Raw genomic sequence first — 18646 nt, forward strand, 5'->3', positions numbered from 1 at the left:
TAGTATAATTGCAATTCATAGTAACAGATAACAACCAAAGAATAGATACATGGAATTAAGCCAAAAATTCTCTTTATTATTCTCCTTCTCCGGTTACAGACTCGACTTTGCCCTATGCACTCAGGTGCAGGGGTCCGCGCACTCAGCTGCGGACAACTAGGCCTCTGCACACTCCGCTGTAGAGCCTTCTCCTACTCTACGACCAAAGACACACTTTACACTCACTCTCTGCTTCTACGTCTCTATCTCATACATCCTTTCCTTCACTTAGCTATCTTTACCACTTAGAGCTTTGCTCTATTTATACAATATCATGGTACGCTGACCATGGAAAGGCTGATATTACATTACAAGCTAGGGCGGAAAACCCTATCACTCTAACATACTTCTGTGCCCGCAATTCACGGGGATTTGCAACATTATTCGGTCAAAACATGGGATTTGAACCCCAAAACATGCCTCAGGGGGATTCCATGCCCAACAGGCCCCCAACACAAACATTGTGACTCGCCCTTGAGTCACTTTGTTAGTGCAGTGATCTTGACATGGAGTCCCTCCAATTGCTCTCGAATGGTACTGATTTCGGCAGTGCACTGAGCTATTGCTTGTGGAACCTTTTGCATTCGCTCTTTTGTGACCTCTATCTCTAGCGCACTTCCTTTCATCTACGTGTGCATCCCCTGTATGTGTGAAAACTTCCCTTTGATATTCGCCATGATCATGAAATCCTCGTCAATCCATGGCTAAACGTGGGCTTTGAGAACCTCCTCCTTATGTCACGCCGCGTCCACCTTCTCCTTCAGTGCCTTAGCTTGCTGCATCCTCACAAGCTGTTGAGTGAGGACTACTATCTGCGCAGTTCCTCAGACACTGTCATATTGCTACTGGAGTTCTTGCGCCTCTGTTCTAGGCGATGGATGTTTGGGTCCTCCTGCAAAGTCGTGAGGACATCAAGTGCTTGCTTCAACATGCTGGTACAGTCTCGCACTGCACCTTCAATTTCTCCCAACCCTGCTGTGATAGCGCTAGCACACTATTCTCTAACTTCCAGGGGAGTGGAAGGCTGCGCCTTCAATCGCAACTCGGTGATTTGAAGATTCAGCTCCAGCTGAACCTTTTCCATTTCTTCTCTAGCCTCGCAGAATCCGGTTGCAAATCTATGGATCCACAATTCTACTGGTAGATTTGTTGGTATGGCCAACTCCAAGACACGTTGGCAAGTGTCATCTACAACCTATGCCAAATGTTGATTTTGTGACACCAATTCATCACGCTTCAAGCTGAGTTGTTTTATGTTTATCTTTTGCTCGCTAAGAACTTGGATTGTGCGGATCTCCTTAGCACGCAACTCCACTGTTATCCTGTCTTGTAGCAGATACAATGTTTCCCGTAGAAGGGAAACCAGATTAAGGCCAAGGCCTTTCATCATGCTAATCGACAATCGATCCATTGCATTTGACGACACTAGAGCTCCCTCCAGAAATACTATTGTATTTTCCATCCTTGCATGCAACATCTGCTCTACTGCCGAAGTTCCGGCTGTGACGTGGGTTGATAGGGTACCTTCCTGAGGGGGGCGCAGTTGTAACTCCTGCAGCTGCACTTTGAGGGCCCCTAACATAGTCTGGTGCTCCTGCATAAAATCCTGAAGTGCTTCATTGGTGACATCCTAGACTGTCTCGCCGATGTCATGGAGATCATCTTTAAGGTGATCGGGTCAATGGCCAATTTCGATCCCTTGATCTTCTTCCTTGGTCCTACTCATTCTGTGATGTGTGGCTGCTTCAATTGTGTGGATGCGGTCCTTGGGTCCACATTCCCTTTTGCTGTTTCTATTTCCTTTGCCTACTGCCCTTGCGAGGACATTGCTTGGCCTTCATCTGTCTTCGTGGTTGCTACCTCTACCACTTGTGCTGTTGCTGCTTCTGCGGCTTTCTTCTGCTCGACGGCTTTCTATGCCGCTTTGTGTGCTGCTGCTATTTCCTGCCACCTTTTCTCGGCTAATTGTGTGACGCACGGCTTGGCATCATCCCTTTTCTTCTGTGCTGTCACCTTCTCTAGTTCTGCCAGATTTGGGGCGCACCATTCCAGAGGCCATGTTTCCAAGATAGTGAATATAGCGTCGTCAATGGCTATAAAAGGGAGCTTCATCCACTATTTCTTTGCTTGCATGCCATGATATATATATTATGCATGTCGGATTTGAATTCTGCAAAACTCTGTAGAGTGTTGTACACCATAGGCGACAAGGGCGGCCACCGATTGATCCACATCCGGATGCTTGTCTCCATGAGCACCCATAATATTTTGGTGTCGTAGATCTATTTCACATCATTTTTGGCCTAAAGCGAAGCATACTACGTGGCCTCTGGTAATTCTCTGTCAATGTTGGGGAATTCACTGTCCTCTAGTAGTTCTCCTGCTACGAGCACTATGGATAACAACAACCACGCATAGTGGAAGGTTTTACCCTGCCCCTGGGCTTCGCGACAGTTCTACAAAAATTCCTCACAAAGGAATTCAGACTAGATGAATTGGACCCCCTCCACGCACTGCTCGGCCAGTGGGACCACTAGCGCCGATACCTCATTGGCATGACACTTCCTCATAACTTTACTGGCCAGGATTTGGGTTGCTACACGTACTATTTTGTCCTTGATGCTGGAGATGGCGTAGCCCCTCTTTTTCTTCTCCAGCTTGTATTTTTTCTTCATGGCTTTTGCAAGGGCCAAATCACTGCCCTTTCCTTCGGCTATGGTCATGGGGTCCTTTCCCTTGCAGGGGAGCCAAGAGATGTGGTGAATTAGGTCTTTCGTGATGGTGATAGGCTCCTCCAGCCATAGATTCCCATCATGAACCAGGCAAAGCAGCTGCCTGATGATGAAAATGGTTATGGGTGCGTGGTGGAAACGTGACACCCATAATAAGTTTAACAACCCAACCTTTTTCACACCGCATAACCACTTCTGTGGTTCTGATGTTATCACCACCCCCTTAGTGTTCTGCTTCATGAGGTTCCTGTTCTCCAGGTGACGGAATTTCGTGTGGTCAGAGAGGTCCCAATATTCAAACTTCATGGTTGGCACACAGCCCAGGTGCATTCTCAAACACAATGTTGTCTGGGAGGAGCGGGGTCTGGAGTGAACTCTTCGTTTCGTACAGGTCCTGTGGCACTTTGGTTTTCCCTTTCCGTGAAGGGACATACGCGGGCAGTTTTTTTGCAGAGCGTATAGGTTGAATATCTTCCTCCACATCCTCATCTTCTTCTGCTGTGACGATAAGGGCCTGTAAATCTTCTTCTTCCTCATCTGTGTCAATCGTGACAACTTTTTCTTTATCGGTCATTGATAGCTTACTGTGTAGTGGGTTCTTCGGGGACATGCGTACAGGGGCTATTGCTTGGTTATCTTTCTTAGGCCTTGGCGTTCGCAGTGATTTGGGGATTTTTGTCACAACCCCAATGCCTTCTGGAACATCCTCCACCATGGGGGTTTACACGGCCTTGCCAACAGTTTCCTCTTCAATTCCCAAACCATCCTTAGTAGCTGTCAATCTATCTCAGTTGTATTCTATTACTTGCAAACATAGGGGCTCAATTATTGATCGTCTCTCACTGCTCAGTACTCTGCTCAAGCGCTCAATTCTCAAATGACCTATTGTTGTTCGTTGGCTAGCCCTTTGTGTTTTATAACGCATTTTGAATTCGAAGTCCACCGTTCCCCCAATTTTGGGCCATTAATTCTTTCTTGGCGATAGATTTTCCCAAATCTTACCCATAAATCGCGTCTTAAATGCTCTCCGCCTGCTCCATTTGACCTCCAATCGAGCATCCCCTCTTGAATATTCACACCAACAGTCACTTTCTGGCCAACCTGCGCAGCTGCGCAACCTTCCGTGCGTGGTCGTGAACCCTATGATGCTCTGCTCCTGCGCACATCCCCAATATTGCATAGTTTCCGAGCAGAATAGTTTATAGTCCCACGCTTCCTTTCAACTGCCTGGAGTGCTAAGACTGTCCTTCCTGTGGCTAGTCAGGTGGTCTCACCACCCATGTGGGGCTCCATCCCATCCTCCACCATGGTTCACAGAGAATCCCCATCTTCCATAGTTGTGGTTAGCCTTGTGCCCTTTACTACTTGCAACGCGTTACCCTGGTCACTACGTTTGGCGATATGCAGTCCAAGCCAAGGCAACATGCTAACTAGTTCATGACGATAGTTTTCCAACTTATCAGTATGATCGTACGCACCTTGCCTTACCACCCTCGGTTTTTTGACGAGAAATGCTTCCTTTATGCCATCTTCTAGCTTCTTGACCTCTACGTCCATCGAAGCATTTTTCTCCCTCAGCTGTGCCTAGTCTTTCTCAAGTTTGCGAAGTCTAAGGTTTCCCTATCGGATTTCTTCCTCGAGTCTTATGTGTTCTATTTCTCATGACTGTGTAATTCCTTCGTTCCGGGCTTCGCAGACCGTCGTATCTATGGGTGATGCTCGAACTACGCTTCGTATGCTCCATAGGGATCATAGCCCTTGCTTCATACTTCAGCTTTGGAAGTGCTTGCGCAGTCATGGTTTCGCACATGGTCCTATAAGCCCATAGAACCGCTGGTACGCGTAGGTCCCAGTCGGTGCATCTCACATGGTGGACCCTGTTCAACACTTCGCACACCTTATTAAAGGCTTCCCTATGTATAATCTTCGGCGTGCTTGATATTATCATACTTCGTCGATCGCACCCTCATCTTTCCCACTCCTGCTTGTTGTTCCTATGTCCCATCATGAGGACGGTGTGCATTCGTGTAGGTTGCGTACCATATGCCTGTACCCATAATGAGAGGTGGGCGCACAGTCTGCTTCGTCCATCATAACCAGCTCCCATCTGCAGCTGAGGCTTTCCAAACCGTATAACCATCATTCTTCTATAGTCATGCCAGTTCTCAAAGCTTCTCTGATGCGTACCCCACCACCTTGCGAGCATAGCGCGCAGTGCCCATCTCAGAGCATCAAAACTTTGCTGTTCTTGCATTTCTCTTTCAAATTTGTTCAGGAATTGATCCACCGTGGTCAACCTATTATAGATAGGCAGATCCCTTACCTCCATTGTCACGTAGCGTAGTGATCTTACCATCATGTTGCAATTGAGCATGGTTACCTCGTGTAACTGGTTCTGCCATCGTTCTATTTCCTCATTCGAATTTGATGTGCAAGAGCTTCCACACTCCCACGAAATCCTACCATCCACTGTACGATTCACCCAATCCTATTCTTGAGTGGTTATCTTGTAGATACAGTCTAGATAATCATGACTTTCATTGTCACACACTGGCTCTATGTAGCGTGATCCATCCGCAGGGTCTAAAGGTACCACTATGAGCAATGACTTTTTCTCAAAAATCATTTTGCGCTTCTTCAGATTTATCACTCTATTCATATCAGTGGTGCAATCTATTCCCAGCAGCGTGGGATAGGGATTGATGTCATTGACAATCTCTATCACTTCAAAATCTGCAAGCGCGCTCGCACCTTTGATGTCTACCGTTATTCCCTGCAGTCTTCCCATTGGTAGGATCTTCTCTTGGTCCGCCATTCGCAATTGAATAGGGGACCATTGCAATGCGGGCCTGCCCATTCACTCCCATGTTTGCTTTGGTAGTATGTTCGCGTCTGATCCTAAATCTAGAATCACTTAATCCATTTCATACTCCCTGATTTGCACAGTCAATCTCATCTCCCTTCCTGTTCGCGACGTGTGCTGCCTGAGCTTCTGGACTGTGCGTTGTTCTCCTGACCCAGTGCACTTACTGATGAGCTCCTGCAGTCCCTTCATAGCCTCGCTGTCATGCAACAGCTTCATGCATGTCTCTAGAAAGGTAGTAAGCATTAATGGGTCCATCTCTGGTTCTATTTTATCCTTACTACCTGAAGTGGAGGCCTCCGTGAAGCTCTTCTTAGCTTCCATGAATGTCTCCTTCGTGCCTCCAAATCGAATTCTGGATCCTTTATAGGAGCCTTGTGAACCCAAGAACTCTCTTCTGGTTGCTTTCCCTTGTCATCCCCTATCGTAATACCACTTTGGAGCATGATTTTTACATTCGGGTTCTCTTCGAGCAGCTCAGACCTCATCATTTGCAGATTTTGAGTCGGGGGAGGTTGGAATATTCCTTTATCGCACAACCTTACTATCAGTGTGGGGCAGTCCTCCATCTCATGATCAAACTGAGTACAATATAAACGTGATTCTCTCGTCGGATTTGTAAAATCACGGGAATAATGCTTTGGCCCTTTGTAATTGTAACAAATCAGATGTCTATGACCCCTCCCTGGTCCCATTCCACCTTGACCTTGTCCACGCCCTTGAAATCCAGTGTGCGCCATCCTTGTAATTTGGTCAAGGGCTCGTGTTTTGTTCTGAACTCTATAGGCAGGACTCCGATCCATCATTAGTTCATAACTTCTATACGTGTGTTCATCATGGCCTACTGGCCTGCAGAAATTACGAAACAAATGTTGGGACGTCTGTGTATACTTTTGTAATAGGTGACAGTTATCTGTAGCATGCTTCCCTCCTATTTGACAAATCATGCACCATAAATCAGGCACCGTGCTTGGCCTAGCTTGTTCCTCTTGTCTCAATGGCATTGGCCCTCCTCTTGCTAGGTAGTTCGCAAATATTGGACAATGGTCCTTGTCGTGCCCCTAGCCTTTACATTTTATGCACCATACCTCCTCGCATGGTTCTGAGTAAGTTGTTCTGTCTTGTTTCAAACTCTACATTTCAAGGCACAAGTTTTGCAACTGCACGTGGATCTGTTGAACTCCCAAGTTAGGATCTGTATCGAGGTTTCATGCAGTCTCATTGCAATCTCCAAGGCCTCAACCTGAGTGGTTAGCTTCTGTTGCAACAATGTAGTCCTTAGATGCAGCGTTAACGATGCTACAAACCATGTGTGGTGTTGCCCATCTGTCAAAGTGATATTAGCTTCTCGGATTTTACTCTTTAGTCCCTCATCCAGCTCCCGGGGGGTCTTGCTTGTAAGCATCACGCTTTCCTTAAATCCAATGATCAACTGTGTCTCTGATTTTTCCTTGCTAAATTATTTGTCCAGTGCAACTTGGATATCCATGATCCTTGCGTTTGGATTGTCATTAGAATGCTTAATATACCACGTCAGTGCACGATCTTGTAGAGCACTGACTAGGGTTTCTTTCTTTATATTGTCATCTGTGACTCCCTGTGCTACCCATGCAGCCTTTATCACGAACCAAAACTAGTCGAGGTCTTCATTCCCTACTCTGAACACTGGAAACTTTATTGCGCTTGCCATGTTGAACTGTGGTGGTGGTGGAGGTGGTGTGGGTGAATATGGTGAAACTGGTGGTGGTGTAGGTGGGGTGGTATGTGCAGAATTTGCTGCCTTATCGGACTGATTGCACTCCTTGGTGAAACCCTCGCGAGCTCTTCCTCGCTTTCTTGCTGAGGTGAAATCAAGGGGCTAGTTTCTATCTCTACGCTACCTTCATTTCTATAGATCCTCCCACTTTGCGTAGCCCCAAACATCAATTTATTCGCATAACCCGCTTTTCACACAGTAACATTTTAATCCAAGTGTTCAAAGATTTAATGTACTTACCTCGCAGTCCTTTGAGGAAGTGTCGTTATGCCTCGTTGTAGCTGACTGACGTGTCTACCATGAACTCGGTGATAAACCCTCCTATAATTTGATCGAGCCAATGGTCCAGAGCGCATGTGAGCTTATCTTCCAACGCTTCTAGTCTACGCACCAATTTTGGAGTCTAGACAATTGGTTTGTTGAGCCTACACCTTCCTTAAATATCTTCTAGCTTCGCGATCCACTCATACAATTCAGAGGGGAAGGATGCAAAGAAAATTTCATGGATTTCCATATATAAGTAGCACTCTAACCACTGTTCCTTTGATACTCACGAATTCCTATTTTCCTGTGCTGCGAACTCGTGAATTTTTCTATCTAGCCACCCTTCAATTTCTTTCTTTGTTGGATTCCAATGACACGACATCAGACATCTCTTATGAAGATCCCGGTCCCGGCAACAGAACCATTTGTTGGCTTGTTTAGGCCTGACCCAGGTTCGGAGGTGATTTAGCCAAACAAATCCTGGTACTACTAGCCCTTTTGGCAATAGTCCGTGGAGCGCAGATTGAGGTCTCACTCTGCACCCTGGAGATGTTTGATGAGTTCAAGAGGTCCGCAGTTTGACCTCGTGCACATGTTTCTGCGCGCACTTACCTGTACCTTGCAGCCTATGATGCTGCCTTTGTGCAACCCTACTTGGGGGCCAAACGCTGTTATTAACCAAGTCCTTACTAGTAGTTCACTATTAGTTGATTAACTTAGCTTACTTGCATGTGTAAAGTATACTTAGCAATATAAATCATTCATACAAGTGCGCACAGTAAATAAATAGTATAATTGCAATTCATAGTAACAGATAACAACCCAAGAACAGATACATGGAATTAAGCCAAAACTTCTCTTTATTATTCTCTTTCTCTGGTTACAGACTTGACTCCGCCCTGCGCACTGAACTGTAGGGGTCCGCGCACTCGACTGTAGAAAACTAGGCCTTTGCTCACTCAGCTGCAGAGCCTTCTCCTACTCTATGACCCAAGATACACTTTACACTCACTCTCTACTTCTACTTCTCTATATCATACTTCCTTTCCTTCACTTAGCTATCTTTTACACTTAGAGCTTCACTCTATTTATACAATCCCATGATTCGTGGACCATGGGTAGGTCGACATTACATTACAAGTTAGGGCAGACAACCCTATGACTCTAACATACTTCCGCACCTGCAACTCGCCGGGCTTTGCAACATCATTCGGTCAAAACATGGGCTTTTAGCTCCAAAACATGCCTCGAGGGGATTCCATGCCCATCAGGCCTGGGCATGACAAACTCGGAGGATGGTTTTGCTTGGAACTGGAGGATGACTCAAGTTGTAGTTTTCCACATTTCATTTAGCTTACATCAATAAAGAAATGATGTTTTGTTCTTGATATTTATTGTGTTTATGCATTAATCTATGTTATGATTTACATATGAAATCTTATGTTAATGCTCATTTTCTCACATGATTATATGATTTAACACTTATTTCATGAACATGCTTTCTATTACTTCTGTTGTATATGATTTTCTTAGATAAGTTACAAGTTTTAAAGGGATTGGAAGGAGCAGAAGGTTTGGACCCTATGGGATTGACTTCGAATGTAGGACCTCTAGGTAATACCTCTTCTTCCTACTTCAGTAGTTTAAGCATTTAGACTGCTTGTCTGCATGTTTCTTTATGTTGTATGCCCTCCTCTCTGTTGGGGTTTTCAACCCAAGACCCTAGGGTGTTTCCACCCACAACAGAATTGGCGACTCTACTAGGGAAAACATTCTTTTTTCCTAGTTTGGGTTGTTTGTTATTGATCAGGGTTTGTTTTCTTAATTTCTTGTTTTTACAATGTCGGTGACTTTTTGGCTTCCCAAGAATCAAGTCTGATATTTTGGACTAGGCCTTGATTTTTTTATTTTTCTTAATTAATATTTTTATATGCATTGTTTAGGTATAATGTATCGTATACATTCTTGTTCCCTCAAATATACTCAACTATACGCGAGTTTCCTGTATTTGAAATGCATGTACACATCTCTATGCTTTTACACAGTCACGTATACCTAATTTTGAATTAATTTTTCAAAATATTTTTCCCAGTTAAGTCTGTTGCCTAGTGACTTTTGCTATTTTCTAGTCATTCACTGTCATTAAAGCTTTGCTTTCTTGCAAGTTTTCAATTTCGAATCTTCTTCTTGGTGAAAAACCTAGTTGACCTAGGATTTCTTTTTGAGTAAGGTTTCAATTTGTGTTTTGGGTTCAAGGCTTCTGTCAGAAGTTCTTGGTTGTTTTGGCTTTCCAGAACAAGAAATTGGTTTCAGTTTTGTTTATAACCCAACTTTCAAATTTCTTTGCTTTGCTTTCCTTTTTGGTTGACCTATTTTGTTTTTCATGGTTTTTGAGTGTCTCTTTGGCAATATTGAGAGTCTTTCTTGACATTATGTTGGTTTGATGAAGTATTTTATATGGATTCAGATCAATTAATACAAGTTTTTAGTCCTTTCTCGTTTCAAGTTTCATTTTATTGATGAGTTGCATAACTTGTGAAGTTCAGGGACTCTTTATGCTTGTTTCTTGATCTTTGAAGTTTAGTAGTCTTTTGTGACCTCAAAAATTTCTTTGGGTTTTTTAAAAGAAAAAGACAAAAAACCTAGCTTTTTCCTTTCATTCTATTTTCAATGTTTTGTTTTTGGTTTCTTTTGTTTTGATTTTGAGCAATTGTGAACTTTTTTCAATTGGTTTTTCTTCGTTTTGAGGGAAATTTTGTTGGGTTGTGTTATATTCTTTCCATGACTAGATACCCTAGTTAACCAGGGGGTTAGAGGGGGATGGGTAGCCCCCCTCTATGGGGTTCGGGGTAGCGCCCCATGGAATTTTTTTGGGACCCTATATTAGGTGGGTGGACCTACCTATGGTTTTTTGCATGGTTTTCGCACATGGTTTTGGGCGCGATGGTTTTTGGTTCATGGTATTGGATGCTTCGGCATCTATATATATGTATTGTAACATTTAAAGGAACATAATGAAAAATAAAGTTGGTAGTCCTAGTTTTGGGATCCAGGGGAAAATCTCTATGTATATGTGTTATGCTTTCGCATTGTTTATTTTCTATGTTTTAGAATTCGTATGCAGGTAATTTCTATACGGGGTTAAAACCTACATTTGGTATCAGAGCCATTTTGGATTCAAGGGGATGCCTTTATTGCTGAGGGGTTTCGTTCAGGCCTGTGGTAGACTCTGTTTAGTGGGAGATCTGCGAGATTGATTTTGGTGGTGAAAGAAGATGGCGAGTAGTGGAAAGATAGAGATCAAGAAATTTAATGGTCAGAGTTTTGAGTTGTGGAAACTAAAGATGGAGGATCTGTTGGTGGATAAAGATCAGTGGATCGTAGTAGATCTAGGTACTAAACCAACGAGAGTGTCCAATGAAGAATGGAAGAAGTTGGATCAAAAGGCAAAGAGCACAATACGACTGTGTGTCTCAGATTTAGTATTGTTGAATGTATTAGGGGAAGCTATGACAAAGGCTTTGTGGGGCAAGTTAAGTACTTTGTACCAATCTAAGTCTCTGTTGAATAAACTGTTCCTATGAAAAAGACTGTATAACCTAAGGATGAAAGATGGAGACTCGGTGACAGAGCATCTGAATGCATTTAATACTGTGGTAAGTCAGTTATTGTTTGTTGATATTAAAATTTTAGATGAAGATAAGTGCATTAGTTTGTTGTGTTCTCTACCAGATTTGTGGGATAGTTTGGTTATTACAATAGGTAGTAATGCAACTACCTTGCAGTTTGATGAAATAGTCTCATCCTTGCTAATGGAGGAGATGAGATGGAAAAATATGGAGAGCTAGAATGGTGATGCCTTATATGTATGAGGATGGTCCCAGAACAGAAACAAAAATAATTCATTGAGTGGGACATCTAAATCTCCAGGAAAACCTGTAAAGGTGGTGTGCTAGAAATGTGGAAAGGAAGAACAATACAAAAGAGACTGTAAATCTAAAGCTGCTGATAAAGGAAAGGGATCTGATGATGCTCCTTCTGTAGAAGCAAAATCGACCTCATATGAAGGTGGGGATGTGTACTTGGCTTCTTTAAGTACACATATAAATCATGAGGCATGGTCAATTGACTCAGGTTCATCCTTTCACTTCACTCCCCATAGAGAGTGGTTCTACAAGTATGAGAAATATGATGGTGGTGATGTATTCTTGGGGGATTACAGGAAGGCTAGAATAGTTGGTAGCAGAAAGGTCAAGTTGAAGTTGCAAGGTCGAAGGATTAGAACACTTCCGTGTGTTCTGCATATTTCTGCATTAGCCCGAAATCTGATTTTTGTAAGCAAGCTGGATGATGTAGGTGTAAAAACAATGTTCAAGAAAGATACCTGCAAGATGGTTCAGGGAGCACTGGTATTGATGCGGGGAGTTTGGATTGGAACTCTGTACAAGCTACAAGGTAGCACTGTTGTTGATGGGTGCAATAGTTCCATGGTTGCTGAAAGTGGAGTAGAAAATCTAGTGGTCTCTGGAGAGAAGACCATGTTGTGGCATCAAAGGCTTGGACATATTGGAGATAAGGGCCTTCGAATACTTCATGGTAAAGGTATGGTAGAAGGTATGAGTAATAGCTCTCTTGATTTTGATTTCTGTGAAATTTGTGTATATGGGAAGTAGAATTGGGCGAGTTTCCCTTATGGTGGTAAGAGGGTGAAACATATATTAGATCTTGTGCACAGTGATGTGTTTGGACCTATGAAGGTTCCATCACTGGGTAAGTCTGTGTACTATGTATCATTTACAGATGAATTCTTAAGGAATACATGGATATATTTCCTCAAAAAGAAATTTGAATTTTTTGACAGGTTTAAAGAATTTAAGGCTCTGGTGGAAAATTAGACAGAGAAGAAGATAAAGGTGCTAGGGACAAATAACAGTGAAGAGTTTTGCAGTAAAGAATTTGAAGAATTTTGTAAGAAGTGTGGTATAGCACGGCAAAAGACTACTCCATATGCACCTGATAAAAATGAAGTTGCAGAAAGAATGGAAAAGACACAGATGGAAAGGGAGAGAAGCATGCTCAGTTGTGCTGGGTTAGGACAAGAATTCTGGGCAGAGGCGGTGGAGACAACATGTTACCTGGTCAACAGATCACCTTCATCAGTGTTGGAGGATAAGACTCCACTGGAGGTATGGACTGGTAAGAAACCCTCTCTTTCACATCTGAGGGTATTTGGATATGATGAATATGTACATGTTCCAAAGGAGAAAAGAACCAACTTGGATAATAAATATGAAAAATGCATCTTTATTGGGTATAATGATGGTTTAAAAGGTTATAAGCTTTGGAACCCAGTAATAAGGAAGGTTGTGTACAATCGAGATGTGGTGTTCAGAGAGGTGAAAGATGTTATTAAACATGAAGTCCCATCAAAGGAACCTGAGAAGATAGAGTTTGAGCTAAAGGAGGAAGAATAAAACTCCATAGAAGAATAGGAATCAAAAGATGAAGAGCCACAAACTCCGTTTGTGAGAAGATCTGTTCGAGAAAGAAGGCAACTAGAAAGGTATATTCCATCTGCTTTCTGTTCAAATTTTTCTTTATCTATTACCCATGACGATCCTAGAATTCTGAAGGAAGCAATAGATTCAGAGGTTGGCAAACTTTGGAAAGAGGCCGTGGTTGATGAAATGGCATCTTTGCACAAAAATGAGGCTTGGCATCTGGTGGAGTTGTCGGATGGAAGGAAACCCATTGGCAGAAAATGGGTGTTCAAGAAGAGGACAAATGCAAAAGGAAAGGTGGAGAAATACAAAGCTTAGTTGGTTGCAAAAGGTTATTCCCAGGTGTCAGGAATTGATTTTGGTGATATTTTTTCTCTTGTTTCTAAGGTAGCTTCTATTAGATTACCTTTATCTGTCGCTGCTGCTTTTGATTTTGAGGTAGAACAGATGGATGTGAAGACAAAATTTCTTCATGGGGATCTGGAAGAAGAGATCTACATGAAGAAACCTGAAGGCTTTATAGTGAATGGTAAGAAAGAACTAGTATGCTAGTTAAAAAAGTCTCTGTATGGGTTAAAACAGTCACCAAGGATGTGGTATCAGAAATTTGATACATTTATACGGGGACTTGGCTTCACCAGAAGAAAAGTAGATCACTGTGTGTATTTTAAATTAATTGGTGACCATGTTATTTATCTGGTCTTGTATGTGGATGATATGTTGCTGGTTGGAAATGACAAAGAAATTATCCAGGATTTGAAGACCCAATTGTCCTCCAAATTCGACATGAAAGATCTTGGTGTTGCAAACTATATTTTTGGCATGGAAATTAAAAGAGATCAGGCAAAGAGGAAGCTCTAGTTAAACCAGAGGAAGTATGTTGAGACAATATTGCAGAGGTTTAATATGCAGGATAGTAAACCGGTGAAGGTTCCTATTCCTATAGGTGTGAATTTATATGCTAAACAATGTCCCAAGACACAAGAAGAGGAAGAGGACATGTCTCGTGTTCCATATGCAAGTGCAGTCGGTAGCCTAGTGTATGCAATGGTCTGTACTAGACTAGACATTGCACATGTAGTGGGAGTATTGACCAGGTTTATGTCAAAACTAGGGAAGGAGCATTGGACAACAATGAAGCGGGTTTTAAGGGATTTGCATGGCACTAGTGATTATGGTTTGTGCTACCAAGGAAGACCAAGATTGGACAGAGTGTTGGATATTCATGGCTTTGTTGATGCAGACTGGGCTGGAGATCTGGATTTGAGAAGATCTACAAGTGGGTATGTGTTTAACCTATTTTGAGGTGTTGTCATTTGAATGAGTAAGAAACAATCTGTAGTGGCACTATCAACTACAGAGGCAAAATACATGGCAGCCACTCATGCAAGCAAGGAAGCAATTTGGTTGTAGAGATTGTGTTCAAGTATGTGATTAGTACAGGGAGCTATAAGGATAGACTGTGACAACCAAAGTGCAATTTTATTGGCAAAGAACCTTTCTTATCATTCAAAGACAAAGTACATTGATGTTCAATATCACTTTATGAGAGATATGATAGAAGACAAAAAGGTGTTGCTAGTAAAGGTGGACACTTTGAAGAATATTGTAGATGCATTGACAAAATCTGTGAGCTTTGAGAAGTTCTCTTGGTGTAGAGAAACAATGGGCATTGCAGGGTTGGATAAATGACTAAGCTCTATTGTGGAAAGAAAACAACAAGTGGGAGAATGTTGGGTAGTGTTATGTTCTTTCCATGACTAGCCACCCTAGTTAACCGAGGGGTTGGGGGAAGCCCCCCCTTTTTTGCGCCAATTGTGCAGCGAGGGGGTCACAAGGGGGCGGGTAGCCCCCTTCTACAGGTTTTGGAGCAACGCCCCAGGGAATTTTTTTGGGACCCTATATTAGGTGGGCAGACCTACCTATGGTTTTGTGCATGGTTTTCGCACATGGTTTTGGGCGCGATGGTTTTTGGTCCATGGTATTGGATGCTTCAACATCTATATATATATGTATTGTAACATTGAAAGGAACATAATGAAAAATCAAGCTGGTAGTCTTGGTTTTGGGATCTAGGGGAAAATCTCTGTGTCTATGTGTTTTATGTGTTATTCTCTCTCATTGTTTATTTTTTGTGTTTTAGAGTTCATATGCAGGTAATTTCTGTATGGGGTTAAACCCTACAAATTTGTTATTGAATTTTTTCCCTCTTTATTTTCAAGTTGGTTTATTTATCTTGTAAATAAACAAATTTTCTTATTATATGAATATTCTTAGGATCTCACATCATCATTTGAGTTTGCATTAGGTTAGTTTGCACAATAAGCTTTTTCAGTCCTTTTTGTTAGATTTTGAGTGCGTGTGGAGTGTACGTCTGAAAAAGAAAAGGAAAATATTTTTCTTATATAATTTTTTCGTAGAACCAAGTAGAAATCCTTTTTCATCGAAGAAAATAACCGCAGGCATATAGTTAAGTTTATATTATTTTATTTTGCGTCGAAAACAACATAAGTTTCACTCTCGTTGTACCTTTGACTTAAAGAACAACTCTCTAAAATCAAGCAGTTTAATAAAAAGAACTGGAACTTTTTTTCAATTTGTCATTAACAAAACCAACAAGTTTAGTTCTTTAGGGCCTTGAAATAGGTGAGTGTAGAGTTAACTCTCCAAGGCCACTCAAGCTATCAAACAGACATGTTGAATAATGAGTGAAAACCAATGTTGTTAGAAAGCCTAGGAAAGCTCTGTGACTGGGAGTTAAGCATGAGGGAGAGTGAAGATGAGGAAGAGAGATATCCCCTCTCCTAATTGTTGGATCCCACCTCGAGACTGTTCCGCCTAGATTTTGATACAAATTGGTACCCTTAGTTGCTATTCTTAAAGATCACATAGGTGGCTGCGAAGGGGAATCCTGTGGCACCTGAGGCAGACGTTGCATCACATTCTTTAGTACTTCTGGAGGGTACCCTTGCGAAGCTTGGGTGCTTGCACCGGAAAATGATTTTGTCTGGAGGTCAGTGTAATTGTTTCTATTACCTTTGCTAGTAGGCCTAGGTCATCATTATCCCAGACTATTTTCGAAAGGTCCTTGATTTCACTTTCTTGTATTTTGGTGTCCGGTCCTCATCACCCAGAGCAGAAATACTTGGAAGTAGCTTGATTGATTGTATATTTTAGGGACTTTGTTAGAGAGTTCTCTTTGATCCTAGTTGGCCTAGATTTATAATTTTTTTGAGTCTTTAATTAGTTCTCTTAAAAATAATTAAAAGTGGTTGATCAAACAGTTCGTCGGTCTAGGAGGCTTCATGGGCTTTCACCTGTGAGTGTTGAGCCTTCTTCTAGAAGGCGTAGGAGCAATTCTGCTGGTGATTTTCAATCAGTGGCAATAGATGCAATGAATATTGATCCTCCGGTTGAAGCTATTGATTTACAGAATAGACCTGGTATAAGTAGAGAGTTGGAGAGGAACACTCCAGTCCTTTCTAGAGTCCTCTTCCAGTCAGAAGACGTTATAGAGGTTGAAGAACTTCCTGAGTCTCCTTTGACTCCTAATTCTCCTCTTTGTCCTGATCATCTGAACATTTTATTATATGCAAGGACTCCAAACCATAGGCCTTCGAGCCCTAGTATATATTAATCTATTACTTCGATTGCCACTATTGGGAGCATGGTTTCAACTATGAGTGCTACTAGTATGAAAACTCCTTTATCAGTACAAGGAGGAGGTATGATTTCCATACCTTCAATCACTCCTAGCACTGTAATTTTTGGCTCTACCTCCATTCCATATTCAAGTGGGGGCACCCAAGCTTTTTCCTCTGGCACTAGTTATTTCCCCTTTGGAATGCCTACCAGCGCAATTCCTTCAATTCCATTAAGTTTTCCATCAGCTGCCTCCACGTCTATGACTTCCATGGAAAGTGGGTCAGCTTCTTTTCAGGGTTTCCCTTTGGGAGTGGTCATATACCACATTCTAACCCATCTTTAGGATCAATATCTTTTCCCTCCGAGGGTCAAAGTTATAATCCTTTCCAAGGATGGACTAACCTAGCTGTTAGTGGACTTGGAGGCGGGAATCAGTTCTCTTTCAGCTAACAGGGGAATATGTTGTATTCCTCTATTTAGTTCATTCCAGAGCTTTTTTCCCTATGCTCATGCATGGAACCTTTACCAAGGGCTTTATTCTCCATTCAATACCTATGTAGGGGGAAATTTCATTGGATATGGAAATTTTTTGGCAGGGGTTGGACAAACTTTGATTTTTCTAGGCCATAAGGTTCTCCTTATGGTTCAGGTTTTTCTACAAATTACTTCAGGGAACTTGGTGCCTTCAAAAATCTAGGGTATTCTTTCAGAATGTTGGAAATTCTGCCCAGACCAGGTGGAATCCTCAGGGTCCGCCACACTTACATTTCTTGGAAACTTTAAACTTGCCAAATCTATCCAAATTGACTAATGATCTAATCCGATATAATGGCCTAGTCTCCAGTTCCAACCAAAATTCTATTGGATATACCCAAATTCGAAGGAAAGACTGGTGAAGATCTGAGAGACGATATAACCACTTTCCACTTATGGTGTTCATCGAACTCCCTGATAGATGATTCAATCAGGTTGAGATTATTTCAACGCACCCTAACCGGGAATGCATCTAGATGATACATTGAACTCCTAGGGGGAACCTTCAATTCGTTCGGTGATTTGGCTACCATATTTTTAAACCATTTTCAATTGCCCATTTGTTATGATGCTGGAACTAAGCTATTAGCTAATTTCCACCAGGACTAGGCAATCCACATTTTGGATCATATCCAGGAATGGAGGAGAAGGAAGAGGCTCATTAAAGCCAATATTTCGTAAGAATTCCTTCTTGAATGGTTTCTCAATCTTGGCAACCTGATATTTCTAAGGATGTATCGCTCTCAAGTGTATTCACCAAAGAACATGCTATTTTTAGAGCTCAACAACTAGAGCTTATATATTATGAATCCGAGGTTCTTCGTAAAATTTTTCATGATTCTCGTAGATCCAATTTTGATTTAGCCAAGCCGAAGCTAGGTCCCCATGTTGATGGGCTAGTCAGATAGATTAATAGTAACACGTCTAACCTGGTAAATCAATTGCAGCAGTGGTATTTACAACTTTCTTCTTCTATACAAGCATCGCCATCTATGCATATGCCTTCTCAACCTTCATCTATAAGTGTTGTTCAAACTTATAACCCAAAAGGAAACCAACAATCCGATGGTAGGAAGAAAGGACATGGTAGGAAAAAGAATTAGGATGGGAAGGGTAATGTCAACAAACCCGACAATGATGCTGGAGGGGGTAAAAAAGAGTCTAAGAAGAAAGTAGAGTTTCCATGCAAGTTGTGCAATGGTGACCATTTGAATCATATTTTCCCTAAGATTCAAGATGCTAAGCGCTTGTTGTTTCAATAGGGGTGTTATCACTGAAAATGCTGTAGCCAAAAATTTTTAGCCTGGCTTAA

The sequence above is a fragment of the Pinus tabuliformis genome, chromosome 2_2 (genome assembly GCF_031772625.1).
Source record: "Pinus tabuliformis cultivar Carrire ecotype Pingquan chromosome 2_2, CPIR1, whole genome shotgun sequence".
Taxonomy (NCBI): Eukaryota; Viridiplantae; Streptophyta; class Pinopsida; order Pinales; family Pinaceae; genus Pinus; species Pinus tabuliformis.